General features: G+C 39.7%; 1 protein-coding gene across 1 annotated transcript in view; it reads left to right on the top strand.

The window, feature by feature from the left end:
- Positions 1 to 17: 17 nt before the first annotated feature.
- The window catches only part of CFAP97 (cilia and flagella associated protein 97), a 39038-nt gene continuing 26423 nt past the window's right edge, over positions 18 to 12632 (top strand). The window contains exon 1 of the mRNA XM_006160449.3: positions 18 to 197. The gene's annotated coding sequence lies outside the window, so the exon portion shown is untranslated. The remainder of the gene's footprint in view (positions 198 to 12632) is intronic.

The following is a 12632-nucleotide window of genomic DNA, read 5'->3' as shown; positions in this document are numbered from 1 at the left end:
CCGGTGCTGCGCGCCGGACGTGGTCGCGGGGGCCGGGGGTCGGCTCGGAATTGAGATGTGGCTACGCGGGGCCGGGCTCTGATCGCTGCCGCCAGCTCCGCGCACTGGAGCCTGAGCCCCGCCCAGAGCCCCAGGAGCCACCGTGTGCCTGCTGCTTCCCGGGATCCGGAACGCCGCCCCGAGTTCCTGCAAACCAGGTGTTTACTTTGGGCCGAGATTTTCTTTTACCCACTTGGGTATCCTCTGGGCGGCCCTCTGATAAATCCAGCCACACAAATGTATTATCACAGTAACAAAATAGTCTTTTAAACTGCCAGGTTCCTTTTCGTGTGTAGTTTCCCAGTGTACCGTGAAAGGTGTTTCCATTGCTAACTCTGCAAATGGGGGGTGTTCCAGTGAGTGAGTCCCAGGCAGTTTTGGCAAAAACCAGTCTCGATTGAGCACCAGAGATTATAATGGTCTGATGAACTACCATTCCATTTTAGCCTCTTGTATGTGTGTTGTGAAGAGAATCTTAACTATCTTATAAGCCACAGTTTATTTATTTTTGTGTGTGTAGTTGAATCCACTAACTTTGGAGTCAGTGTTACCAAAAGGACCGCGTGGTGGGTGGGATCGTTGGATAAGTTTTCCTGTCATCTAAATTTGATCACTTGTGTTTACATCTTACACATAATTGGATCTGTTGGAAATTACAAACCTGAAGTTAAATCCAAGCAGTCTCCCTGACACCACTTCTCTGAACTGCGACCACTAAGGAAGGTACATGGCTTACAGGTATTGGGGACAATGTGATTCCCACAAAATGCTAGTAAGGGGATAATTCTGGTGTGCGTTTCTGGAGGGGGTGAGGGGTGAGAGCTGGCAACTAGAAAACTAGGTTGACAAGGAGATATTTCTGCCTATGTACCTAGCAAAGAATAGAATTAAGGCTCTGTTTTGTTTTGTTTTGTTTTTAATTGTCGAAGTGAACATACACTTGCCAGAGAAAGAGAAAGGACAGCCCCTCATGGGGGGGGCAGGTGGGGAGGTGATCATAGCTGCATTGGGCGCAGGCGCACGTGCTAGGTGTTTGGCAAACCACTAGGGCCAGGACTGAAACCCTGTGGGCCCTTGGGATCCTGCACCACATAGCACTTAACTGCTATGCTGTGGGGCTGGCCCAGGGTTTTCAGTCTTAAGTCTGGTAATTCTAAATTCCTTCATTGGATAAATGTTCTTTGAAAGGCTAATACTGGGGGACCAGCATATGGCACGGTGGACTCCCACATGGCTGAGGATGGTTTGAGTCCCAGACCTGGTGGCTTGCTTTCTCACTTTCTCCTCCTTTTCCCTCTCTGATAAAATTAAAATATATAAAATAAATAAATTCAATAAAATAATTCTTTTTAAAAAATAAAGGCTAATACTTGTTAGGTTTTCCCTTAGATCTGGGGGTATATATCTTAGAGCTCCCAGTTTGGTGAGAATACATTTGTAGTTGAGGGGAAAAAAACAAAATAGAAAGCCTTCCTCTACCTTGTTAGGTTTCGCATTTGGGACCCTGGAAATTAAACTCATAAGGCAGAGTAATAGAAAAGGTATGCAAATTTCATTTTACACATCCTGTGATGTGTAAAATTATTAAAAAAAGATTATAGAAAAATTATAGAAAAAAAGAGTCAAGGAAGTTAATAGACATGAGAGGTGTGCACAAATTTTACCAAAAACATTATGTGTTAGAGATATGGCAAGACAAAGGAGAAAGCTTTTGTCCTCCCAGGGCTGTAAACCGTGGGAAGATAATATGTGGGGAACTAATGGATGAGAAGGACCTTTTCAGTGCGCTTTATTGTGCAGATCCATCCTCAGTGCCGATTTTCTGTCTTCGGGACCAAAAGCCTTCCCTGGGGGAAGGAATTTATGTTGGTCCTCCTTTAGCAGACGTTTCTGCTTTCAGTTAGAGAAGAAAAATTCTGGAAAGGTTTCTATCTGCATCTGTTGATTCTCAGTTGTCTTCAGCTCAACATAATCCTATGCCAAAATGGCATATTTGTGGGTAGTGTTTTTTTTTTTCTTCCAAGACCAGGAAAAAGGTGGAAGGGACCCCCAATAAGAGTCTCATATAGTGACAACTGCTCCTGCCCCTGCCCCCACCTCCACCCTTGGCCCTCCCAAACCTGGGGTCGTTAGTATGCCTTCAGGGTTAAGAGTGCTGACTGTCCTGGCAGACTGCCTGGGTTCACAACCTGACTACTCTCTAGCTGTGTGATCTTGAACATTTCAACTGTGCGGCTGAGCTTTCTTTCATTCAAAAGTTTGACAAAGCATAGTCATAAAAGGCATACTTACCACAAACTAATAATTTAAATTTATCAAGTCACTTAAGTTTCTAGGCCTTAGTTTCTTCTTTCTTTTTTTTTTTTTGGAAAGGATTTTGCTATAGGGCATGTGTGCTTGCCAGAAAGACAGAGAAAGATATAGAAAACCAGAAATCACCCCCCAGGGGGGATGGCCACACTGCAATTCCTTCTCCTCCATTCTCTTCTCAGGATCTTGGGCACGCACGCACACGTACCAGGCGTGAGTTTAAGCCACCGGGTTTGGGAATCAAATCACTGTCGACTACATGGGAGCCCAGTGACATAGCCATTATGCCAACTGCTGGTCCCAGTTTCTTCATTCTTAATGCAAGGGGTAGGGGTGGAGAGAGGGGGTGGGGGAGGTAAAATCCTTTTCTTTCAGGACTATTGGGAAGCTGAGGGTAGTGGAGATTGAGATGAATACAGGTTCAATATCTCTTATCTGAAGTGCTTCAGACCAGAAGTGTTTGAGATTTCAATTTTTTTTAAATTTTTTATTTTGGAATAATACTATATACACAGGGTATCTTGGGCATGGAACCCAAGTCTAAATACAAAATTCCTTTACGTTTCATATATACATTGTATGCATTGTCAGTCTACAGGTAATTTTAATATGATAAATTTTATTGCAGTATTTTGACTGCAACTTATCACATGAAGTCAGGTATGGATTTTTTTACTTTTGGTAGGTGTCGCGTTAGTGTCAGATGTATTGGATTTTGGAGCATTTCAGATTTTTGGGTTAGGGATGCTCAATCTGTTTTAGCTTTGACATTTATTGTGTGCCATATTCTGTCATATGGAACTTTACGTAGGTCTTATCTAAGGTTATCTAAGGGATTATTGGTCACCTTCTCTTATCTAACAGAGAAATCTTTCTGTTATACAGTCAAACAAGATGCATACTGCAAGCATTTGGGATTTAGTGACTTCCAGAACTGTCACTCTTTTCCAGAAACCTTTTTGGAGTTCACTACTTCCATTAGAAAGAGGAGTGTGGTCACAAGCTCAGCTTAGGATAAGGGGAGTTGCTGGTTAATTCACATTTCTAAGTTCTTGTTCCCTAGAGTAATGACTACTGGTTTATTTAATTTGTAGTACCAGTGAGATTTGTTAGAGGAAAACTGTTACATGGCAAATATATCCAGCAGAATGTGTGGCGAACAACTGGCATGTGTATCTAATTTTAACCGTACAAACCATCCTTTAGCAACAAACTTGTTCCTAAAATCATGCTGTTGAGTAGGCCTCCTGTTCCTTTCTAAAAATCCCTGTGATAGGAGCATCTTGTGATCTTGTCCTCTATTTGAAACAGAGTAAATCATAGAATGTGTGAAAGCTAGGGCCAGCTGGTAGCATGGCAGTCTACGCGACTGGATCCAGTATGGCCAGCTGACTGGTTTGAGTCCCAGACTTGGTGGCTAGAGAAATGCACCAGGTGTGTGTTTGCGCGTGCCCAGAATTGCAAGAGGAAAATGAAGAAGGGATTGTGGTGTGGCCTTTCCCCCATGGGGTGATTTCTCACTTTCTTTCTCTTCACTTTTTCTCCAGTGAGCACACAGGCTCTATAGCAAAAACAAACAAATCAAACCATCAGACAAACCCAGTATTTGTTAAAGCCAAAAACAACAACAACCCTCCGCCTCAGTTCCTAGTTTTATGAAGGACTGTACTGAGAAGCAGAATGGAACATTAGTTAATAACATGACCCTTCAAGCGTGCTTGCTTTGAGAATCCCAACCATGCCACTTACTGGCTGTGTGACTGTGCAAGTGTTTGCTCTGCTTCACTCTCCTCACTGGTAATGTGAACAAGAAAATCATTATTTTTTATTTATTCAAAAGTCATGACACATTTTTGCATAGAAAAAGATGCCATAGCTTATCCGATGACCCATTTTTTTCTCTTAGCTGTTCATTTCTCTACAGTTTGTGGCCAATGCAAATCAGTTCCATAACATGAGTCACTAAGAATCAAAACATAAATACACAAACACAGTATACACTCTAAAACAGACGCACAGCGTTCAGGTATGAAGCGAAGGGGAGTGTTCATTCACACAGTAGCTTCAGATCTGTTCAGTCTGGTTGTGCTCAGGTAGATTTTTAAAGATGAGGGAAAAGGACTTTGGTTATCAAGAAAACTGTGTCCATATTATATAATGGAACAGAATCTGAGGACTTTTTTTTTTGAAACCTTTTTGGAGTTCACTACTTCCATTAGAAAGAGGAGTGTGGTCACAAGCTCAGCTTAGGATAAGGGGAGTTGCTGGTTAATTCACATTTCTAAGTTCTTGTTCCCTAGAGTAATGACTACTGGTTTATTTAATTTGTAGTACCAGTGAGATTTGTTAGAGGAAAACTGTTACATGGCAAATATATCCAGCAGAATGTGTGGCGAACAACTGGCATGTGTATCTAATTTTAACCGTACAAACCATCCTTTAGCAACAAACTTGTTCCTAAAATCATGCTGTTGAGTAGGCCTCCTGTTCCTTTCTAAAAATCCCTGTGATAGGAGCATCTTGTGATCTTGTCCTCTATTTGAAACAGAGTAAATCATAGAATGTGTGAAAGCTAGGGCCAGCTGGTAGCATGGCAGTCTACGCGACTGGATCCAGTATGGCCAGCTGACTGGTTTGAGTCCCAGACTTGGTGGCTAGAGAAATGCACCAGGTGTGTGTTTGCGCGTGCCCAGAATTGCAAGAGGAAAATGAAGAAGGGATTGTGGTGTGGCCTTTCCCCCATGGGGTGATTTCTCACTTTCTTTCTCTTCACTTTTTCTCCAGTGAGCACACAGGCTCTATAGCAAAAACAAACAAATCAAACCATCAGACAAACCCAGTATTTGTTAAAGCCAAAAACAACAACAACCCTCCGCCTCAGTTCCTAGTTTTATGAAGGACTGTACTGAGAAGCAGAATGGAACATTAGTTAATAACATGACCCTTCAAGCGTGCTTGCTTTGAGAATCCCAACCATGCCACTTACTGGCTGTGTGACTGTGCAAGTGTTTGCTCTGCTTCACTCTCCTCACTGGTAATGTGAACAAGAAAATCATTATTTTTTATTTATTCAAAAGTCATGACACATTTTTGCATAGAAAAAGATGCCATAGCTTATCCGATGACCCATTTTTTTCTCTTAGCTGTTCATTTCTCTACAGTTTGTGGCCAATGCAAATCAGTTCCATAACATGAGTCACTAAGAATCAAAACATAAATACACAAACACAGTATACACTCTAAAACAGACGCACAGCGTTCAGGTATGAAGCAAAGGGGAGTGTTCATTCACACAGTAGCTTCAGATCTGTTCAGTCTGGTTGTGCTCAGGTAGATTTTTAAAGATGAGGGAAAAGGACTTTGGTTATCAAGAAAACTGTGTCCATATTATATAATGGAACAGAATCTGAGGACTTTTTTTTTTTAGAGAGACAGAAAGCAAGAAATCAGCCCCCAGGGGGGATGGCCATGCCACAATCCCTTCTTCATTCTTTCTCAAGATTTTGGGCACACACACACACGTCTGGCATGAGTTTTAAGCCAACAGGTCCAGGACTTGAACCACGGTCGACTACGTGGGAGTCCAGCAACATAATCATTATGTCATCTGCTGGTCCCAAGAGTACTATAATTTTAAAAAGGTTTCTGTGTCAAGGCTGTTGTAAAAGATTTATTTTCCTGAATCAGGCCCACTTGAGTGGTGGGGTTTTTTGTTTTGTTTTGAGAGATTTTTGCTATAGGGCGCGTGCAGTTGCCAGAGAGACAGAAAGCGAGAAATCACCCCCCAGGGGGGATGGCCACACCGCAATCCCTTCTCCTCCATTCTCCTCTAGGGATCTTGGGCACGCACACACACGTGCCCAGCGTGAGTTTAAGCCACAGGGTCCGGAACTTCAACTGCAGTCGACTGCATGAGGGTCCAGCAACATAGCCATTACACCAACTGCTGGTCCCTCTAACAACTTTTTAAAAAGCCTAAGTAAAAAGTATTCTAAGTATTCTAGGAGGAGTTACTTGAAAGTATTTTGACAGCTGTTTGATTTGAATAAATCTGCATGGGTGGGAGCAGTGCCAGCACGAGCAGCCCCAGCTGGAGCAGCCCCAGCTGGAGCGTGGCCACCATTGCTCTGCGTCTGTCCAGTCCGTGGGTGCGTGACTCATCTGGCCAGATACTGGGTGCTTTCAGAACCATTGCTCCAAGGCAGGCTCAGGCGAGATCCAGATGACTCAGTAATTTTACTTTTCAGTTTGCTAGAGGAGTATGTGCTCTACACAGAGAGGAAGGGTAAGAGTAAGAAAGTGAGACAGCATCCCCCATGGGGGATGGTCATATCACAATCCCATCTCCTCCATTTCTCCTTTTGGGATTCTGGGCACACACACCCACATAGCCAGTACGTTTCTCAGACCACCAGGTCTGGGACTGGAATCTTACTATCAGCCTTGTAGAATCCAGCTGCCTAAAGTACCATGCAACCAGCTGGCCAGAGAAAACCTTTTAAAGTTGCGCTTGGGCCAGAGCTATCATACATTTCACTGTTAGTAGTAGAATATGGCATTAATATATACAATTTACTTACCTATGCTAGTAAATTTGTTTAAAGTGACAGTGTTTGAAAATTATTTGAATAACTTTTTTTTTTTAAATCCGATTAGGAAAATTTAAGCTTTTTTTATCAATATATTTTCTCTAGTAAAATCAAATATCCAGTGGAGTCCTTACTGTCCGTAAGTTTGTATGAAGATGTACTCATTCTAGGCAAAGCATTAATAAACATTTATAACTGTATTATGACGTAGTAAATTATGCTTAGACCTCCTACTTTTTTCAGACCCTGTAATCATCCATGTCTTTTAATTTAATACTTTTCTCTGATTTCACTTTCTTCAAAATTTTTTTAAGAATTATTTATTTTACTTTTATTCATTCATCCATTTTATTTTAATTTGACCAGAGAGATACACAGAGAGCAAGAGAAAGAGGGAAAGTGAGAAAGTAAGCCACCAGGTCCAGGACTCGAACCGTGGTCAGCCATGTGGGAATGTCCAGTGCCTTAACCACTACGCCACCTGATGGTCCCTTCAAAATTTTTTTTTAAGAGTTATTTTTGCTATAAGGTGTGTATGTTTGCCAGAGAGACAGAGACAGACAGACAGTGAAAAATCAGCCCCCAAGGAGGATGGCCATGCCACAATCCCTTATCTATTCTTGGGATTTTGGACATGCATGCTCACGCACCTGGTATGAGTTTTAAGCTGCCAGGTCTAGTACTCGAACCATGGTCAACTCCATGGGAGTCCAGTGATATAACCATTATGCCATCTCCTGGTCCCTGGTTTCTTCAAATTTAAGGAAGTTTCTTATATATTTGGAAATTAAATTCCTTTTTGTTTTAAAAGGCATGCGTGTTCACTGGAGAGAGACAGGGAAAATGAGAAATATCCCCCAACCTGTGGGGTATGGCAACATGACAATCCCTTGGGATTTCTCTCTCACACACACACACACACACGTGCCCAGCATGATTTTCTTTCTTTCTTTTTAAAATTTAATTTGTATTATTATTCTTATTTTTTAAAACATTTGATTGCTATACATCATTTGGCTTGTAAAGAGAATGTACCCAACATGAGAATTACCCAACATGAAATACTTCTCAGACCAGTCCAGTTGAGAATACTATATATGTTATTATTAACAGTTAATAAACCATTTCTGTGTCCCACAAATGTCATACCTCGCTATTTTTTTCTCCCTGATTTTCTTCCCTATACTCTTCCTTTCTTCCCCTGTCCCACGTTCCACACTGTCTTCAGCATCCATAACTATTTTCACTGCTTTTATGTCCTCCAATACTTTGATCTCTACCATAGAGTACAGATTTTTGGTATATATTAAGTAGATACATACAGTATCTTTCATAGCCTGGCTTGCTTCACACAGCAATAAATCTTCAATATTCAACCACTTTCTATCAAATGCTGGGGTCTTACTGATTTTTATGGCTGAATAGTATTCTGTAGAGTATATGTGCCACATTTTTTCCATCAATTCATGTGTTTGTGGACATTTGGGTTGGTTCCATGTCTATGCAATCATGAATAATGCCCCAATAAACATTATATGCAAGCACTTTTCCATCCGACCATTCTTCTGGGTTTTTTTGGTGGATACCAGAAGTGGGATTGCTGGATCAAATGGAAGTTCTATTTGTAGATCTTTGAGGAAGCTCCATATTATTTTCCACTGTGGCTGGACCAATTAACATTCCCACCAACAGTGTAGGAGAGTTCCCCTTTTACCACAACCCCACCAACACATCACTTTTTGTATTTTTAATCTTTGCCATTCTAAAACCAAACTCATTGTGGTTTTAATCTGCATCTCCCTTATGATAAAGAATGTCGAGCATTTCCTCATATGCTTTTTGGCTGTTTGTATGTCTTCCTTAGATTTTTTGTTCAGCTCATTTTTTTTTTTTTTTTTTTTTTTTTTTTTTTTCAGGTAAGTCGCTGGAGTTCCTTGTGTATTCTGGCTATCAGTCCCTTACCTGAGTCATATTTAAAAAAATATTCTCCCATTTCAAGGGTTGTCGATTCATACTAATTGCTGTGTCCTTTGCTGTGCAGAAACTTCTTAATCTGATATAATCCCACGTGTCTATTTTAGGAGTTTTTGCCTGTGTTTTGGGGGTTTTATTTAAGAAGTCTTTCTCTACCCAAATGTCTCCCAGAGTATCCCCTGTATTTTCCACTTCATATTTAAAAAAATATTCTCCCATTTCAAGGGTTGTCGATTCATACTAATTGCTGTGTCCTTTGCTGTGCAGAAACTTCTTAATCTGATATAATCCCACGTGTCTATTTTAGGAGTTTTTGCCTGTGTTTTGGGGGTTTTATTTAAGAAGTCTTTCTCTACCCAAATGTCTCCCAGAGTATCCCCTGTATTTTCCACTAGAAGTTTTATAGTTTGAGGTCTTAGGTTCAGATCTTGGATCCATTTTGAGTTGATTTTTGTTAATGGTGAAAGATGAGGATCCAGTTTCATCTTTCTGCAGGTGGATACCCAGTTTTTCCAGCACCATTTGCTAAAAAGTTTTTCCTTTTCCCAGTGAATTGACTGGTATCTTTTGTCAAAAATCAGTTGACTGTAAGCTTTGGGGTTTATTTCTGGGGTCTCTATTCTGTTCCATTGGTCCTCCTTGTCTGTTTTTGTGCCAATACCATGCTGTTTCGATTATCACAGCTTTATAGGATATTTTGGGGTTGGAGTGAGATGCTGCCCACTCCACTCTTTTTTGCAGGATTGCTTTGGTGATACGAGGTCTTTTATGATTCCAGACAAATTCTATGATTTTATTTTCTAGATCTCTGAAGAATGTTTCTGGTATTTTTATTGGAATTGTGTTAAATATTGTGTTAAATAGATTAATTTGGGTAGATTTGTCATTTTGATTATATTAGTTCTTCCAATCCAGCAACATGGGATGTTCTTCCACTTTTTTTGTGTCATTTACAATATCTTTTAAAAGATTTTCATGGTTTTCTTTGTAAAGGTTTATGACTTCCTTAATTAGGTTAATCCCTAGGTATTTTATACATTTTGTTGTTATGGTAAAGGGATCCCTTTTTTCAGATCTGCCTCATTCAATTTCTTGTGTATATAATTGCTATAGATTTTTGGATGTTGATTTTCCAATTGTCCTGACAGTTTATTGTATTCATTTATTACTTGGAGAAGTTTTTTCATGGGAACCTTTGGTTCCTCTAAGTATACCATCATGTCATCTTCAAATAGAAATATTTTCAACTTTTATTTGCCTATTCAAATGCCTTTTATATTATTCTTTTTTCTGATTACATTGGCTAAGACTTCCAGCAGTATATTGAAAAGGAGTAGAGAAACTGGGCAGGCTTGTCTATTACCAGTTTTTAGTGTAATAGCTTTTAGCTTTTCCCCATTCAGTGTAGTGTTAGCTATAGGTTTTTCATAGATGGCTTTTATTGTGTTGAGAAATGACCTTCTATACCAATGTTGCTGAGTCTTAATCATGAAGGGATGTTGTATTTTTTCAAATGCTTCTTCCGCATCAGTTGAAATGATCATGTGGGTTTTATCTTTATTTCTGTTAATATGGTTATTATATTTATGGTCTTGCATATGTTGAACCACCCTTGCATCCCTGGAATAAAGCCCACCTGGTTGTGATGAATAATCATTTTTATATGTTGTTGGATACGATTTGCAAGTATCTTGTTGAGAACTTTTGCATCTATATCCATCAGAGTTATTGGTCTGCTCTTTTCCTTTTTCATTATGTCTTTATCTGTTTTGGGAATGAGGATGATAGAGGTTTCATAAAATGAATTTGAGAAGATTCCTTCCTTTTGGGCCTTTAGAAATAATTTGAGTAAAATGGGGGTTAACTCTTCCTTAAAAGTTTTGTAGAATTCAGAAGTGAAGTCATCAGGACCTGGGCTTTTCTTTGTTGCGAGGTTATTTATTACTGATTTAATCTCATGACTTGTAATGTGACTATTCAGGTTTTCTATGTCCTCCTGATCAATCTGGTAGATTATATGCATCCAGGAATTTGTCCATCTCATCCATGTTCTCATTTGTTGACACATAGTATCCTCTAATGATGTTTTGTGTTTCTATTGTATCTGTTGTAATGTTGACTGTTTCATTACATATTTGATTTATCTGATATCTTTCTTCTTCATCAATCTAGTTAATGGTTTGTCTATCTTGTTCATCTTTTCAGAGAACCAGCTTTGCTTCCATTTATTTTCTGTATAGTTCATTTATTTTCTATTTCATTTATTTCTGCTCGAATCTTTATTATTATTTTTTTCACCTGGCAGGGTTGTTTTTTTTTTTTTTTTTTTTTTTTTTTTTTTTTTTTGGGGGTTTTCTTTTTTTTTTTTTCTATAATGTCCATTTGCCACCTTTCCATCTTTTTCTTATGTGCACTAATAGCTATGAATTTCCCTCTTATGATTGCTTTTGCAGTGGCCCATAGATTATGGGAACTCATGTACTCATTATCATTTGTTTTCATAATTTTTTTGATTTCAGACTTATTTCTTTGGTATTTAAGAAGTCATTTAGAAGTAGGTTGTTTGGGGACCAGCAGGTGGCTTGGTGGTTAGGGTGCTGGACACTCCCACATGGCTGACCGTGATTCTGGATCTAGACCCGGTGGCTTACTTTCTTGTTTTTCTTCTCTCTCTCTCTGGTCAAATTAAAAATAGATGAATGAATAAGTAAAAATTAAATAAATAATTCTTAAACAAAAAAGAGAAGTAGGTCATTTAGTTTCCATGTGTTTGTGTATTTTCAAGGATTTTTCTTTAAATTAATATCAAGTTTCAATTCCATCATGGTCAGAGAATGTACTGGACATAGTTTCTATGCCTTCGAATCTGTAAAGGCTTGATTTGTGTCCTGTCATACAGTCAGTCTTTGAAAAGGTTCCATGTGGGGGTGAGAAAAATGTGTATTTTTGTGGTGTTAGGATGGAAAGTTCCATAGATATCTGTCAAGCCCATTTGATTTATAGTATCATTTAGGTACTGTATCTCTCTGCCTATTTTTTTTTATCTAGAGGATCTGTCTAAAGGAGATAAAGGGGTGTTGAGATCTACAACAATTATAGTGTTGCAGTCTCTCTCTTCTTTTAGCTCTAGCAGTCTTTCCTTCATGCATTTAGGCGCTCCTGAGTTGGGTGCATAGATATTTATAAGCGTTATGTCTTCTTGTTGAATTAGCCCATTTCCTACTATATAATGCCCTTCTTTGTCTCCTCTTCCTTTTTTTTTTTTGGAGAGGTTTTTGCTATAGGGCGTGTGCGCTTGCCAGACAGACAGAGAGGGACAGAGAGACAGAAAGCAAGAAATCACCCCCCCAGGGGTGATGGCCATGCCGCAGTTCCTTCTCTTCTATTCTCCTCTTGGGGTCTTGGGCACACACGCACACATGCCTGGCGTGAGTTTAAGCCACTGGGTCCAGGCCTCAAACCATGATCGACTACATGAGAGTCCAGTGACATAGCCATTACGTCAACTGCTGGTCCCTCTTTGTCTCTTCTTATAGTTTTTGTCTTAAAGCTTATTTTATCTGAAAACAGAATTGCAACTCCAGCCTTTCTTGATTTCCATTTGCATGGAATATCTTTTTCTAGCCCTTCACTTATAGTCTATGTGTCTTTATCCGTCAGGTGCATTTATTGTAGGCAACAGATAGAGGGTTCATGTTTTTTAATCCTTTCAGCCAGTCT

The sequence above is a fragment of the Tupaia chinensis genome, unplaced genomic scaffold, assembly GCF_000334495.1.
Source record: "Tupaia chinensis unplaced genomic scaffold, TupChi_1.0 Scaffold000685_1, whole genome shotgun sequence".
In the NCBI taxonomy this organism is placed as follows: domain Eukaryota; kingdom Metazoa; phylum Chordata; class Mammalia; order Scandentia; family Tupaiidae; genus Tupaia; species Tupaia belangeri.
This window is presented reverse-complemented; position numbering and strand designations above follow the sequence as displayed.